Raw genomic sequence first — 16,514 nt, forward strand, 5'->3', positions numbered from 1 at the left:
GCCACCATCTCCGGCCCCCTCCCCCTCCCGCTGTCACTGACAGACTCGCGCCCGCGCCGCCCCTCGCCCCGCCGCAGCGCGCACGCGCGGCCCGCGCACGCCGCCGCCAGATCCGGGGCACGCGCACGGTGCGCGCGCCGGGACGACAGGGCTGCGGGACAGGGGCGGGCCGTGTGCTGAGGCCCCGCCCTCCGCCCTGCGCCCGGGGCCGCGCCGCGCCCTGACCGCGGGCTGCGCGCGATGCGGGGATTACCAACGCCGCTGAGAGACCGCCGTTCCTCGCAGGTCGGCCCCCAGACCCGCTCGGGGAAACCTGAGGGCATCTACTAGTTAAGGAGCTGCTGAGGTGCGACGTTTGGGACGTGGAAATGTTTGCCCTCCCGCTCAACACACCTTGTTTATAAATGGAAGTTTGCGACTATTGCCTGTGCCTAAAGGGAGGCTTCCCTTTCTTCATAAGCCATGAGCAAGTGTCACCCGAGACTCGAGACCTGAGCGTGTTTGTGGCGACCATCGCGGTGCAGTCCGAGCCCCAGCCTCTGCTGGCCAGACAGAGCCTCAAGGAGGCCGTGGTTGACCCTGGAAAGCTGGTGCCACTGAGACGCAGCTTCTGCAGCCCCAGGGAGGGTTTCCCTTCCCGTCCTTGGGTCGTCTTCCCCTCCTCCTGGACAACTGTTTTTCCGTTTCCACAGAGGAAGTTTTCAAAGCAAAAGTGACCTGGTGAGTGCTGTCTGCAAGGTGAAATACAGCCCTCTGCTTCCCAGGGCACCAGTCCTGACTTTGTCATCCACACACCTCACAGTACCTCCTGCCAGTCACCAGGGTCTGCGACCACTTTGCCTCACCAGGTTTCACTGCTAAATTAGAAAATAAAGTAAAATGCCCTTTGTCTGCATGGTGGAATATTATTTGGCCGTGAAAAGGGGGTGGTGGGCTGATTCACTGCTGTAACCTGGGTAAATCTTGAAAACATGATGCTAAGTGAAAAAAGCCCATCAGTAAAGACTTCATATTGTACAATTCCAGTGTATGAGATGTCCAGAATAGGCAAATCCAAAGAGACAGAAAGCAGATTAGTGATTTTTGGGGATTGGTGGTGATGAGAATGTTCCCGAACTACATGGAGGTGGCAGTCACACAATACTGTGAAAGTACTCAATGCCACTGAATTGTACACTTTGAAATGGTTCAAACGGTAGATTTTATCTTATGTGTATTTTATCACAATAAAGGAAAAAGAAAAACAAAAAGTAACACAGTAACTTTGCTGTGGTATTTCTGCGAAGAGTGAGTAACCATCTAATCATGAGAAAACATCAGACAAACCCCAACGGAGAAGTGTTTCTCCCAAGTTATTGACCAGCACACACAGAAAGATGTTGACATCAGCAAACACCAAAATACACTGTCACAAGTCACAGAAAACTAAGGGATACAACAACTCAATGGGATGTAGGATCCTGATTTGGAATCCAGAATAGAAAATGCCGTCTTAGGGAAACTTGAATAAGGTCTGTAGTTTGGTTAATGGCATTGAGTTGTGAGATGTTGATTTCCTGGTTTGGATCATTGTACTAATATGATCGCATGTGTGTGTGCTCAGTCGCTTCCAACTCTTTGCAATCCTATGGACTGTAGCCCACCAGGCTCATCTGTCCATGGAACTCTCTGGGCAAGAATACTGCAGTGGGTTGCCACGTCCTCCTCCGGGGGATCTTCTTGACCCAGGGATTGAACTTGCATCTCCTGTGGCTCCTGCATTGCAGGCAGATTCTTAACTGCTAAGCCACCAGGGAAGCCACTAATTTGATTAGGTACCATGGTAACATTAGGGGAAGATTGGGTGTAAGGTATAGAAAAACTCTAGTACTTTTTGCAACTTCAAAATTGTTTCAAAAATAAAAGTCATAAAAAATTACAAATAAAACCTTTATTGAGCTTCAGTGATGTGCCAGGCACTGTCACATATTCCATTTTTTGCAGATGAAAAAAATTGAAGTTCAGAAGAGCAGTCAGTGAAATAAGCGTAGGAAACTTACATTGAGCGAATGTGGCGTAAGTACCAGAAACCACTGGATGCTTTCACTTGTGACCTTTTTGGTCCTCACCACAACCCTCTGAGGTAGATATTATTGTCCCTGTTTTAGAGATGTGAAACTGGGAGCTGGAAAGTAACATGCTCAAAGTCAGACAATGGGCTAGGGACAGAGTTCAGATTGAAAATCAGAGTCCTGTGGCCAAGAAGCTCTGAGCAGCCAGGCAGCACTCTCTGTGAGCTTCCAGGTAGCCCCCTTTAACCACCCCGCTGCCTCCTCTGTTGACCGACTTAGCTGGACAGGAAGCCCTGGGAGACAGTGCTAACTGTGCACTACCGCGCCCCATGCAGTGCTATCTCATGCTCCCCATTTCTGATTTCCTTCAACAATCTGAAAGTTGGCCTATCTGCACTTTTCCTCCTCACTGCAAATCATTTCAGTCCACGCACTGTTGCTGGTGACTTTGACATTGTAAATCAGTCATGTCGGGTTTTTAGACACAGGAAATGGTCATACCCACCTTCTCTTTTGTTTGTCTTCTGGAAGCCATTAGGCAACATTCCCTGCTGTTGAAACCTATAAATTGCTAGAGCATCCTCAATTTCCAGGTTAGGTCTTGAGTCATTCCATAAACGCTTGAGATTGGGGACAATGTGCCTGGCATTATGTGTTAGGTCCTGGGTGTATAATGGTACCCATCTTCCCCCGTGGCTGAGCTGGTAAAGAATCCACCTGCAGTGCAGGAAACAAAGGAGACGTGGGTTTGATCCCTGGGTTGGGAAGATCCCCTGGAGAAGGAAAAGGCAATACACTCCAGTATTCTTGCCGGGACAATCCCATGGAGGAAGGAGCCTGGCAAAGTACAATTCATGGGGTCACAAAAGAGCTGGACACAACTTAGTGACTAAACAATAACAAGCAAGTTTCTTTAAGTACATTTTAAATCCTGGAAACATTAAAAGCTTAGAAACCATCTTTTCCTCTTTACTTGAGTTACACGAAGGCATAAAGATATGAGGTATAAACGCATCAAGACACAGATAAACACCATGTGAATCATAATACAAACATCTTGGGTTCATGAAATGACTCTATGAAGAGTCATTAGCAAGAGGCTGGTGCCCAGGGCAGCAAGCAAACCCAGTATAGGGCTACACGGAGCAGAGATCACAGTTTCCTGAGATTCAGGGAGGTCAGGGACAGAATGCTAGTTCCCAAGGCCCAGGCAGCCTTGCCAGGACAGAATAAAACCTCATTCCTGGGCTGCTCAAGTATTCCGAGAAGGCGGAAGTCCTGTTATTGCCTGTGCTCCGGCTACAGGGCCCTGCGGGGAAGAGGGGCCAACCTTACTCGACTCAGTGGCTCAGAGCTGGTCTTCCTTCTGACACTTTATCAGCTGAGCCTGTGGTCACAGTGCCATTTGCAGGACTGTGGTCTGGCCTCTGCCCCACCAGGAACGGTGGCCATGCAGGGGTGCCCCGGCTGCTAAGACAGAGAGCTGGTAGGTCTGCTCCCTCCCTGGCTCAAAGTGGAGTCAGAGAGGCCTGGCCACAGGCAGTTCTGAACTTTAGTACTTCAGAAACCTGCTGCCTGCTCCCAACAAGTAGGGGAATGGGGGAAGGCATGGGGGAGGAAGGGATATTCCTCGAGGACCTGCAAGTCCCAGTGGGGCTGAGGGAAGAGGCCCAAGTCTCTTGAGGATTCTGGGAGAGGCAGCAGGATGGTGTGAGGCCAAAGCAGTGGACTCTGCAGTGGGACTGCCTGACTTCAAACCCCAGCCCCACAGTTTGCTGTGCAACCCTGGGCTAGTTACTTAACCTCTAGGAACCTGAAGGCCCTGCTCTATAAACTGAGGCTCAAAATAGAACATACTTCATACAGTTACTATGAGGATTAAATCATACAAGCCAAAGAAAGCACTTTATGCAACAACTGGTATGTCAGCCAGTTCGCACCAGCACCATCAGAGATCAGCCTTGCAGGAGGGCGTGAGGGTTACTTTCATGTGTCGACCTGTCTAGGTCATAGCGCTCAGTTATTGGTCAGACATCACTCTAGATGTTGCTGTGCAGGCATTTCTCAGAAATGCTTAGTAACATTTAAATTCATAGCCTCTGAGTCAGGCAGACCACCTTCCCTAATGTGGGTGGGCCTCACCCAATCAGTTGCCAGCCTTCAGAGAAGAGATCAATGTCCCGTGAGGGGGAGGGAATTCTGCCTTCAGACTGCAATGTCCACCTATCTGACTTTCCAGTTGCTGCCTCCCCCATGGATTTCCAACTTTCCAGTGCCCACCACCTCCCTCTGTAAACACACATTCCACTGCCTGTTTCTCACAAGACCCCAACTGACATACCAACACTGAGTCTTCCAACCCGTGTGCGTGGCCAGGGGACTGGGAAGCCTCCTTGTGCGGGAGGAGGCCTCGCTCCATCACAGGAGAGAAAAGGACGTCCTAGCCAAGGAGGTGCCTGCTCCACCAGGGGCTTCGAGGGATGGGAGGCGAACGTCACCACCTCACAGAGGAGCCTGAAGCTCTGGGCTGAGGGACTTGTTCATGGCCACCAGCTAGGAACAGAGCTGCTGGGCTTGAGCCCAGATCTGCCTGCCTCACCAACTGCAGGGCTTCTCCCATCAACCAAGTGAACGGCATCCATGGGGGGAGGATAGGATTTAGCATGTCAGGGAAGGGGGTGGAGGGCAGGGCAGGGATGTGGGGAACAGATAGAGGGTTAGAGAAACCACAGGAACCCAAGCCAGGAAGACAGGGAGGGTGAGGCCAGCTCTGCTTTAGAGGGCTGACTGCATTTGATTTAAAGATGTCTGTTTGGACTCAGTGTCCACTCTCCCCTGGGTCTCCAGCCTGCTGCCTGCCCTGCAAACTTCAGGTTTGCCAGCCCTCAAAATCATGTGAGCCAATTCCTTAGAATAAATATCTGTGGATGGATGGACAGGTGGAGAAATAGTTAGATGGACTGAAGGGTGGACGGACCTAGATACACAGATATGTGACTGAGCACAAGCACAAGGAAGGATGGATAGATCTGGATCTGTCCATTTACCTTACCTATCTACCTACCCATCTATTCATCCATCTGCTATATGCATGATACTGTTGGTTCCATTTCTCTGGGGAACTCTGCCAGTGGGATCAGCAGAACCAGGGCCCAGGAGCTTTAAGGACAAATGTCCCAGAGAGAGGCCTGAGCAGGTGGTCTGTGCCCAGGAGGTTGAGCAGGCCAGCTGGGCAGGGCAGAGGGGGCGTGAGGCAATTAAGCGGGACAGCCAGGGTGGGGGCGTGCTGAGGGGAGGTGTGTGGGTGTGGCAGCGGCCCTCGCCGAAGCAGCCACACACAGAGCCCATCAGCAGACACCTCCCCACCCCATATAGATCTGCTTTCATGGGTGGAGCCAGGGCGGCTGCAGAAAAGTGCTTGGGAAGAGAAAGGAGCCTACCTCTCCCGTCCAATGATGTCACCATATAGATGATGGGACCAATGATGTCACCTATAGATGCAGACACATCCCTGCCCGAGGGCATCAGGGCTCAAAGTCAGGAAGAGGCAGAACAGCTTGGGAGGCAAGTCTGGGAGGCTCTCTTTGGAATCTGGGCGCAGCTGCCAGGCATGAGATCGGCATCCAAGAAGGGACTCTCTGCACGTTGTTGAAGCTCAGGCGATTCCGAAGGTAGGGGCTGGAGTGAGAGAACAGCCTCCTGTCGACAGAGGCTCCAAAAGGCCAGCAGTGGGAGCTGGTTTCACCAGAGCCCTGCTCACAGCCTGGGGCAGAGACACCATCCCCACCAGGTGCACTAAAAGCCGACCCTGGTTACACAGGGCAGCTGGACAGACCTCACGGCCCATTCATGAGAGAAAATGGTATGGTGGCAAAGTGGGGTCCGTCAGTGCCAGAAGTTCCTCTGTTCTTTATTAAAAGGGTTCCTGTGGCTGGCTGGACTTCCCTGGTGGTCCAGCAGTTAAGAGTCCACCTGCCAATGCAGGGGACACAGGTTCGATCCCTGGTCCTGGAAGATCCCACATGCCTTGGAGCAACTAAGACCGTGTGCCACTGTTGAGCCTTAGCTCTAGAGCCTGGGAGCTGCAATTACTGAGCCCTCGTGCAGCAACCACTGAAGCCCGAGCACTCTAGAGTCTGTGCTCCACAACAAGAGAAACCATCCCGATGAGAAGCCCGTGCACCGCCGTTAGAGAGTACACCCCGCTTTCTGAAACTAGGGAAAGCCCGCGCAGCCAAGACCCAGTGCAGCCAAAAATAAATGTTCAAAGGCATTCTGCTGGGAATGGACGCTCTGCCTGCTCTTTCTAATAACTGCTGTAATATCATGTGCTTGCACCATTCTTTCTCCCAGCAATATAAACGCCGAGAGAGGACAAGCACAGAGCAGGTCACCAAGCACAATGGTTTAGAATGTCAGGGCCCGCATTTTGTTTCTACATGGAGGCCCAGCGACACTGCGAAAAATGCTCCTGCTCCAAACATCTAACAAGAAATATTTTTTTATTCCAGTAAGAAAAAAAACACAAAACTTAACCGTTTTAACCACTTTTCAGAATACAATTCGATGACATTGAGTACATTCATATTATTGTGCAACCATGACCACCCTCCAGCTCCAGAATTTGCTCCTCTTCCCAGAGTAAAACTCTGTCCCCATTAAACACTAAGCCCCAGATTCCTTCCTGTCCCCAGTCCCTGGGAACCTCTATTCTACTTTCTGTCTCAATGAATATGACTGTTCTAGGTGCCCCACCTAAGAAGAATCATTCAAGAGTTTTTTTCTCCTTTCTTGTCTGGCTTATTTCACTTGGTATAATGTCTTCAAGGTACACCTATGCTGTAGCACAAGTCAGAATTTCATTCCTTTTTAGGGCCGAATAACATTGCATTGTTTGTATGTACCACATTAATTCAATGTACCGTACTTTGGAAATTAATCGCTTATTGTTTGCAAATATTTTCTCCCATTCCTTAGATTGTCTTTTCATTTTGCTTACAGTTCTGTTTGTTGTGCAAAAGCTTTTTAAATGTCAATGTATTTTTTTAAACTTTCAGCAAACTAGGAAAGGAAAGAAACTTCCTTAACCCAATAAAAAGTACCTACAAAAAAAAAATCTATAGTAAACCTAATATATAACAGTAAAATGTTCAAAGTAACATGTTAAACAAGATTTTTGTCAGAAAGGACAAAAATCTTTCTCTGCTTCTTTTCAACTTTATTCAGTGTATTCCAGCCTGTGTAATAAAGCACTTAGAAAAACAAAAGGTATAAGATTGAAAAGGAAGAAACAAGCCTGTCAGTCAGCCATTCACAAATCTGTAGTCAGCACCTACTCTGTGCCACACACTGTTGTAGATGCTGGCAACTTAATAGTGGGGGAAAAGAGACAAAATTCCTAACCTTATGGAATGTATATTTAAGTCACAGGTGGGGAAAAGCCAGACAATGAGCAAAACGAATAAAGAAAATTTTGTAGTCTTCTAAAAGGTGGTGAGTGTGCTATGGAGAAAAATAAAAGTGGAAGTGGGCTGGCCGGGCTGTGAGTTGGACTAGCTCAGGGAACACAACTGGCTTCCTCATCTGTGGGGAAGGCAACCCTGAGATTACACATAAGGGGTGCTGGTCAAGAAATTACAGGATTGTTGCAATTTTTTAACAGGGTGACCAGGGTAGGTCTCACCGAGAGTGGCATGTTTGGGTAAAGATTTGAATGTAAGGAGTGAATTGTGGGGCTTTCTGGGAAGCAGTGTCCTAGACAGAAGGACGAATCGGCGGTAGGAATTGCTGGTGACGGGAGCCCGTCTGGTGGGTCCTAGGAACAGAAAGGAGGCCCAGGGGAGTTAGCCAGGGAGACAGTCCCAGGAGGTGAACTCAGAAAGGTCACGGGGATTACAAGCCACCATAATGACTTGAGTTTGTTCTCTGAGCAGGATGGAGATCTGGAGAATTCTGTAAAGAATTGAGAGGAGTTATGTAATTCGTCTTACATTTTTACAAAAGGATCCCTCTACTCATGTGTTGGGTGTGGATTATAAGAAAGGGCAGAGGCAGGAAACCCAACTAAAAGGCTATTTCAATGGCCCAGGTGTGAAATGACAGTCGTTCAGCCCAGTATAGTAGCAGTGGACAGAGTTAAAAGTGGTAAGGTTCAGGACTTCCCTGGTGGTCCAGTGGTTAAAACTTCGCCTTCCAATGCTGGGGATGCAGGTTCTATCCCTGGTCGGGGAGCTAAGATTCTACACGCCAGGTGGCCAAAAAACCAAAACATAAAAAAATATTGCAACAAATTCAATAAAGACTTTAAGAAAAAATGGTCCACATCCAAAAATCTTCAGAAAAAAAAAAAAAAAGTGGTGAGATTCTACATACATTCTTAAAGTATAGCCAACAGGACATGCTCGTGGATCTGATCAGGAATATGAAAGAAAAAGATGTCAAGCTAACTTCAAGGCTATCAGCCTGAGCAACTGATGGGAGGAGCTAACCATGTAACTCTTTGCAACCCTATGGATTGTAGCCCACCAGGCTCCTCTGTCCATGGGATTCTCCCATGGAGTAGTTTGCCATTCCCTTCTCCAGGAGATCTTCCCGACCCAGGGATCGAACTCCAATATCCTGCATTGCAGGCAGATTCTTTATCATCTGAACCACCAGAGAAGCTCTGGTGATAGAGAAGACATTTCTGTAAAAGGGGCGGGGGGGGGAGCTCGACCCTGGTTGCTTCCACTGTTCCCATGAAAGTGAAGGGCTGCAGACACTTAAAAACTCTCTATCTCAATATTTACACCCAGCAGTGATCTGCCAGCCACATGGCATTAAGTGCGGGTATAATGGACTCCCCAGGCAGCCCCTTGATTTGCATTGATCAGAAGTTAACTGGCACCCAGCAGGCAGCCTGCTTGCTCAAGTCAGGAGCAAATCCCATTCATATGTCAGACCACTAGTAAGAGTAGAAAGAAGTGATTACCACCACGTGAGGTTTCCTTGGTGAAAGCAGATGTAATTTTGGGCTTTCTTCTCATTGGCAACACTGCTTTGACAATGGTTTATTCTGAAAGATTATTGTGAGTCTTGGAATAACCACAGAATACCCAGGACACTTTTAAATTCTTTGTCTGATCGTCGTGTCAAAAAGCCCAGTGAGCAATTCCTCAGATCAGCTTGACTCCCAGGGTTATTCAGGGAAAGTTTTACTGAGTCCCTATCATGTGCTTCCATATTTTGAACTGAGTTACAGCGGGTGGTGGAGAATGCATCACGATACCAATCCACTCACTGTGTGATTATCAACACTTCCTTAACACAACATCAAAATATCACACTTTTACATTTAAATGATTCTATTTATAGCCAAATGCTGCTGTCCATTGTGCTCATCTATTGGGTGTGGCCAGAGCCTTTCATGTCTGCTGTGCTATATACATCAATGGGCACTTTTCTCAAAAACTCATAATCCAGGAACCGAGGTAGCAGCTTAGAGCCATCTTCATCATTACATACACAGACTGTTAGAAGATGAGTGAGCTACAAGACTTCCCTGATGGTCTGGTGGCTGAAACTCTGCACTCCCAATGCAAGAGGCCCAAGTTGGATCCTTGGTGAGGGAACAAGATCCCACATGCCTCAAGTAAGAGTTTGCATGACACAACTAAACATACCACATGTGGCAACGAAGAGCCCACGTGTGGCAACTTAAGACAGAGCACAGCCAAATAAATATATTGTTTTAAGAAAATGAACCCGCTAGGGTTTTTGGTTTTTTTTTTTTTTGGCTAGTTTTTTAAAAAACTATATTGGTCAATGCCAACAGAAAAGTCACTTGGACCTTAGTTCTCTCCCCTTTCTTTACCAGGTGATCAGTTTGGGTTGTCAAAAAGTGTCCACCCCTCTGTTATCTGTGTTCAAGGAGAGGGAGTCTCACCTTTCAGTCTAGAAAACTCCCATTCAGGCAGCTGGTCCTTGGCTGGAAGCAGGGCTAGAAAATGCACACACAGAAGGAGGGAAACTAGTTGGTAGAGAAAAGCCAGGCAGCCCACCTCTGTGTGCGCAGTTTATTCCAAGACAAGGGGTTGGTCCAATACCTTGGAGTCCCGAACACACCTTCCCACCTCTGGGACAGGGACGTAGGACAACCCCCCAAAGCTGGGCCTATGTGAAGCTGAAGCACATGACGTCAGGCTGTCCCTTTTCTTTCTGTGTGCCTGTCTCCCTCAGTGAATGGACCCCACTTTGGCTAGACCCAGCCAGCAGACCCCACCAGAGCTGAGATGAAATCTCAGCTCTGAAAACTGCCACATGAGCCCTTGGGCAAGTCGTTATTTACCTCTCTGAATCTCAAATTCCTCTTCTGTAAAATGAGGATAAGCTCTGCCTTGTCCTGCTCACAGAGTTTTATGTGACCCAAGAGGAAAAAGTAAATGAGAAAATGCTGTGTATACAATGATGAAAATAGACTGGGAAAAACGCAGCGTTATTCTTGTTAGTCTCAGCTCTGCTCCTGACAGTGGACACTTGTCACTCTTGGACAAGTGACCTAAGATCTTTAAGTCTAAGTCTCACCTTTTTTTTTAATGTTTATTTGTTTGTTTTATTGTTTGTATGGCTGCTCCCTGTCTTCCTTGTGGCACAAAGGATCTTCCATCTCCACTTCGGCAAGTGGGATCTTTAGTTGAGACATGTGGGATCTAGTTTACCCACCAGGCATCGAACCCAGGCCCCCTGCATTGGGAGCAGAGTCGCAGCCACTGGACCACCAGGGGAGTTCCTAAGTCTCCTCATCTTTAAGTCAGGGAAAAGACTACCTGCCTCAGACAGTTAAAATAGGGTATCAGATACATACATTCATAGGTGACGAAAACTATAGTGTTATTGTTATAAAACAATAAAAGTTATCAAATTGTTTGCATTGGAAAAGATCCTTTGGAGAATACTTCTGTTAAAAGTAAATGAAAGGGACTTCCCTGGTGGTCCAGTGGTTGAGACTCTGTTCCCAGTGCAGAGGGTCCAGTTTCGATCCCTGATCAGGGAACTAGATCCCCCATGCTGCAACTAAGATCCAGCGCAGCCAAATAAATGAACAATTATTTTTAAAAAGTAAATGAAGGACTTCCCTGATGATGGAGTGGATAAGAATCCACCTGCCAATGCAGAAGACATGGGTTTGGTCCCTGGTCCAGGAAGATTTCACGTGCTGTGGAGCAACTAAGCCTATGAGTCACAGCTACTAAGCCTGTGCTCTAGAGCCCGGGAGCTGCAACTGCGGAGCCCACGCTCCACTGCTACTGAAGGCCGTGCGCCCTAGAGCCTGTGCTCCACAAGAGAAACCTTCACAATGAGAAGCCCGCACACCACAGCGAGGAGTGGCCCCTGCTCGCCAAAACCAGAGAAAGCCCTCTCAAAGCAGTGAGGACCCAGCACACCGAAAATAAAAAATAAGTAAATAAAAGCCTTAAAAAAAAAAAGTAAATGAACACGACAGAAGCAGTACAGGCTTATAACGTGAAACTTAAAAAATATTACAAACCAGAAAGCAAACTGACAATACTGTGGTCCGCTGTCTATACTCATAATTGAAGGAAATGCTGAATATCCATTAGGAGTTAATAAAAATAGAGACGTAATTTTTTCCCATCCGAACAAAGCCCATAAAGATGGGTATAAAATGTGCGGTTCCTGGTATACAGTAGGTGCTCAATAAGGGTTAGTTATTATAATTATTAGTGGACTGCCTGGGAATGGGCTTCCCTGGTGGCTCAGATGGTATAGAATCCACCTAGAATGTGGGAGACTTGGGTTGGATCCCTGGGTTGGAAAGATACCCTGGAGGAGGGCATGGCAACCCATTCCAGTTTTCTTGCCTGGAGAATCCCATGGACAGAGGAGCCTGGAGGGCTACAGTCCGTGGGGTTGCATAGAGTCCCTGAGTGCCTGAGCACTGAGCACTCAGCCTTCCGACAGTCATAACTGATGACTACACAAGATCTGAGAAATGGACTCAAGCGGAGTTATCAGTGGCCAATGAAGCCTCGTCATGTCCCTTCCCTTCCCTTCCCTTTCTGTCCTTGGGCTCTATCACACCCAAGTCATCCACGCTTGCCACCCATGAATGTGTGCTATACAACATCTTCCATGGACGAAAAGGACCCACTGCCTCCCAAACTATCTCTCCAGGAAGTGGGAGGGATGGGTCTGGGCTAAGACAGTGCCGTCTCCATGGCAACAAAGCAAACTGGTTCATCCCAAGGGACTGGACTTCTGACCTGGACCCCAACACAGGAAGCAACAAAAGAGTCAGCTTTGGGCTCTCACAGACTCCCCACCCACCCTCGCTGACACCCCAGGCTCCACCCAGATCCTCCGCCCTGGGTCCCACACTCCCAGCCACATTCGACAAAGAGGCTAGGCTGGGGAGACCTAGGGCGCCAGCCACACCCAGATGTTCTCACCGCTCCCCGGAGCCAAGACACCCTGGCTGAAAAACAGAGAAGTGAAACCTATAAATAATCAGGGCTTGTTTCCAGGCCTCCAAGTTCTCCCACCCTGACCCATCCAGTGTGCATGTGTGTATAGACAGAGGTCTGTAGATGACAGACACACAGATGACACAGGGAGAGCTCAGTTAAATGCTCGACACACACTTTCTCATTTAATGCTGTCGAACTGGGCAGAAGTGTTTTACTGATGAGAAAACTGAGCTTTTACAGAGGCTTAGTTAATTCAGCTGAGGTCACCAGCTGACAGGAGACTGAGGTGAAGCTGGCACCAGATTTGAAAACTCACCGGGCACTGAGCACCCTACCTGAGCTCCATCAGGCTCCCCACTGTCTCCCAAACTCACCAGACAACGTCAGGACCCCATGCCTGCACCCAGGGCTGGCCCCCACTGGCACAGCATCCCTGCCCTCCCGAGACCCTCCTTACACAACAGACTAAAGCCAGATCACTGTCTCAAACACCAGGAGGAACTGGTCAGTTCTTCCTTGGTCTCCACCAGAGCACAAGCTTTGCTCATGGTATCAGGGGTTCATGAGCCGAGTGTTCACCCTCAGAATTCAGGTCTGGAAGAGTAAGCCTGGACTGGATCTCTGAATCCTCAAGCTTCGGTTAAGGGGCTCAGGTAGAGCCAGCAGCTGAGGGAATATTGGTTGAATAATCGAGCAAAAGCAGCAATGTTTTCATCTGCCAAATGTTAGCTCACAGTATTATGATCATGTGCTGTGCTTAGTTGCTCTGTTGTATTCGACTTTTTGCCACCCCATGGACTGCAGCCAGCCAGGCTCCTCCACAGTTTTGAAAACTTAGGACACTGATCAGATTACATGCACACATAAATTTTTTACCCTCTAAAATATATACAATAAAATGTACCATTTCGATCATTTTTAAGTGCACAGCTCAGTGGTGTTAAGTGCAGTCACATCATTGTGTAACCATCACCACCGTCCATCTCCAGAACAATTTCATCTTCCCCAACTGACACTGTATTCATTCAACAGCCCCTCGTACCCTCTTCCTCCAGCCCTTGGCAACCACCATTCTACAATCTGTCTCTATGAATATGACTATTCTAGGTACCTCATATAGGTAGAATCATACTATATTTGTCTTTTGGTGTCTAGTTTATTTCACTTAGCATCCATGACCTCAAGGTTCATCCATGTTGTAGCATGTGTCAGAATCATATAATTTTTAAAGGCCGCTCAAATGTTGACGACTTCTTGCTGCAATCAGGGCCCATTCTCAACGCTCCTGATTAACAAAGGTAAATGATGGAGTCTCTGCTCCAAGAAGTCAGCCAATGAAATCAGGTTTAAAGGGTCCAGTGTGCTACTGAAGGAGAGACAGCCAACCTTCACCCTTGAAGATGGCCTTCCTCTCCACCCTTGACAATGGCTTTCTACACTTCAGCCTGTAGACTGTGGACTGAGTAACAAGTAACAGAGGGAGTCCACTACCCACTCCTTGGGTCATGCTCTGGAGCAGCAATAAGTGGCCACTTTGTCTGTCCGTGGATCTTTCTGTAAGTTCCAAAGGGTGCCAAGACTTCCCATGCAGTAAGACGACTCCTTCGGCACCACGACCGTTGGTATTCCTGCTGGGTGGTTCCAAGAAGGCCTTGGAATGAAGACAGAATGAAGATCAAATTCCAGGCAGTGGTAGGAAATAGGGTGAAGGAGACAACATTCACTGGGCCCCTGCTCAGAGCAAGTCCCACGCCAGCTGTGTCCACACACAGCACCCCACTCAACAATCCCATCACCAGTACAAGAGAGGCCATCACCTTCTGTTTACAGCTGCAGAAACTGAGGCTCAGATGAGTGCATAAACTACCAAAGGTCACACAGCTAATTAGCGTTGGAATGGGAAAGCAAATTCAGGCTTGTTCAGACTCAAAGCTCCTTTCTTAAGCCTGTGATGTCTCACATCCCATGATGGGGAGTGGTGTGTTCCTCACCTCTCACCCCCATGCTCTCCCCCGCTTAAGACCCTGGGCATGAGACACTTTAAAGGTGGGACCTGCAGAAATCGCAAGGAAAGGGTGTTATCTTCTCTCCCACACAGAGACCATGAAAGGGGTTCAGAGTCCCTCTAAAGAGGACATCTGGAGAGGACAAGTCTCCTACAAGACCTTACACGAGAAAGAGGCCAATGCCTACAGCATCGACAGCTTAAGCATGGGCAGGGCTGCTGGCTGAAGTGAAGGAGGCTCAGGCAGTCTAATTAATGATGGTTGAGTCAAGATGAAAGAAAAGTTGGCTCTGAGCTGATGCTGAAAGAAGGGTACCTTCTGTGAAGTGCTTGAGTAGACAATATTGCTGAGATGTCAGTTCTCCCCAAATCGATCAATAGATTCTATATAAATCCAATCAAAATTCTAAAAGGCATTTTTTTTAGAAGGTGACAAACAGATTCTAAAATTTAAGTGGAAACAGAAAGGACCTAGAACAGCCAAAATAACCTTAACAAAGTTGGAGGACGTACAGTAGCCGATTTTAAGACTTACTATAAACAACAGTAATCAAGACAGTATTAGAATTAGGATATACAAACAGATCGATGTAACAGAAAACAGAGTCCAGATATAGACCTACATATATATGACCAATTGACTTTCAGCAAAAGTACCAAGATAATTCAATGGAGAAAGAAAAATCTTTTTAACAAGTGGGCTAGAATAATTGTCTACCCAAAAGGGAAAAAAAAGAAACAACTCATTACATTACACCAAAAAATTAGGCTTAGGGCTTCCCTAATGGTTCAGTGGTAAAGAATCCACCTGCCAATGCAAGAGACACCGGTTCAATCTCTGATCCAGGAAAATCCCACATGCTGTAGAGCAACTAAGCCTGTGTCCCACAACTATTGAGCTTGGACTCTAGAGCCCATGCTCTGCAACAAGAGAAGCCACCACAATGAGCAATCCATTAACCAAAACGAAGAGCAACCCCTGCTCACTGGAGCTAGAGAGAGCCCACGCCTAATAATGAAGATCCAACATAAACATAAATAAAACAATTTTTAAAAATAAATAAATCCTAGACCTAAATGAAACACTGAAACCATACAGCATCTAAAAGAAAACAAGAGAATATTTTTACGACCTTGGAATAGGCAAATATTTCTTAGGAAAAACACAAAAAACATTAGCCACCAAAAATATTAGTAAACTAGAATTAATAAAAATGTTAAATTTCCAACACACCAACCCAAATTACTACAATTAAACAGACTGACAGCACCAAATGTCAGTGAGGATAAGTGAAAGTGAAAGTCGCTTAGTTGTGTCTGACTCTTTATAACCCCGTGGACTATACAGTCCATGGAATTCTCCAGACCAGAATACTGGAGTGGGTAGCTTTTCCCTTCTCCAGGGGATCTTTCCAACCCAGGGATCGAACCCAGGTCTCCCTCATTGCAGGTGGATTCTTTACCAGCTGAGCCACCAGGAAGCCTGTCAGTGAAGATATGGAGCAACCAAAACTCTCAAGTGTTGTTGACAGGAGTGTAAGTGGTAAAATCGCTTTGGAAAAAAAGTCTTTCAGTTTCTTATAAAATGAAAAATAAAACCATAGACTTAGCAATTCCATTTCTAGGTATTTCCTTAAGAAAGAGGTAAACATGTGTCCAAAAGAAGACTTCTACAAGAATATCCACAGCAGTTTCATCTGTAGTGTCCAAACTTGGAAATGTCCCAGATGTTCATCTATAAAAAAAACCACAGCAAAGTCATACTACTCAGGATAAAAAAAAAAAAAAAAAAGCCACAATCTACAGTCACAACATGAACAAATCTCAAAAACATGATGGTGAAAGAGAGGATATACGAACTCAATTATATGAAGTTCTAGACAGACCACACTATCATATCAATATGGAGAAAACAGCCACGTCCATACCATATATTAGTGCATATATGTGAAATCTAGAAAAAATGATACAGATAAACTTATTTACAAGACA

Source organism: Bison bison, unplaced genomic scaffold (assembly GCF_000754665.1).
Source record: "Bison bison bison isolate TAMUID 2011002044 unplaced genomic scaffold, Bison_UMD1.0 scf7180017864144, whole genome shotgun sequence".
Lineage (NCBI taxonomy): Eukaryota > Metazoa > Chordata > Mammalia > Artiodactyla > Bovidae > Bison > Bison bison.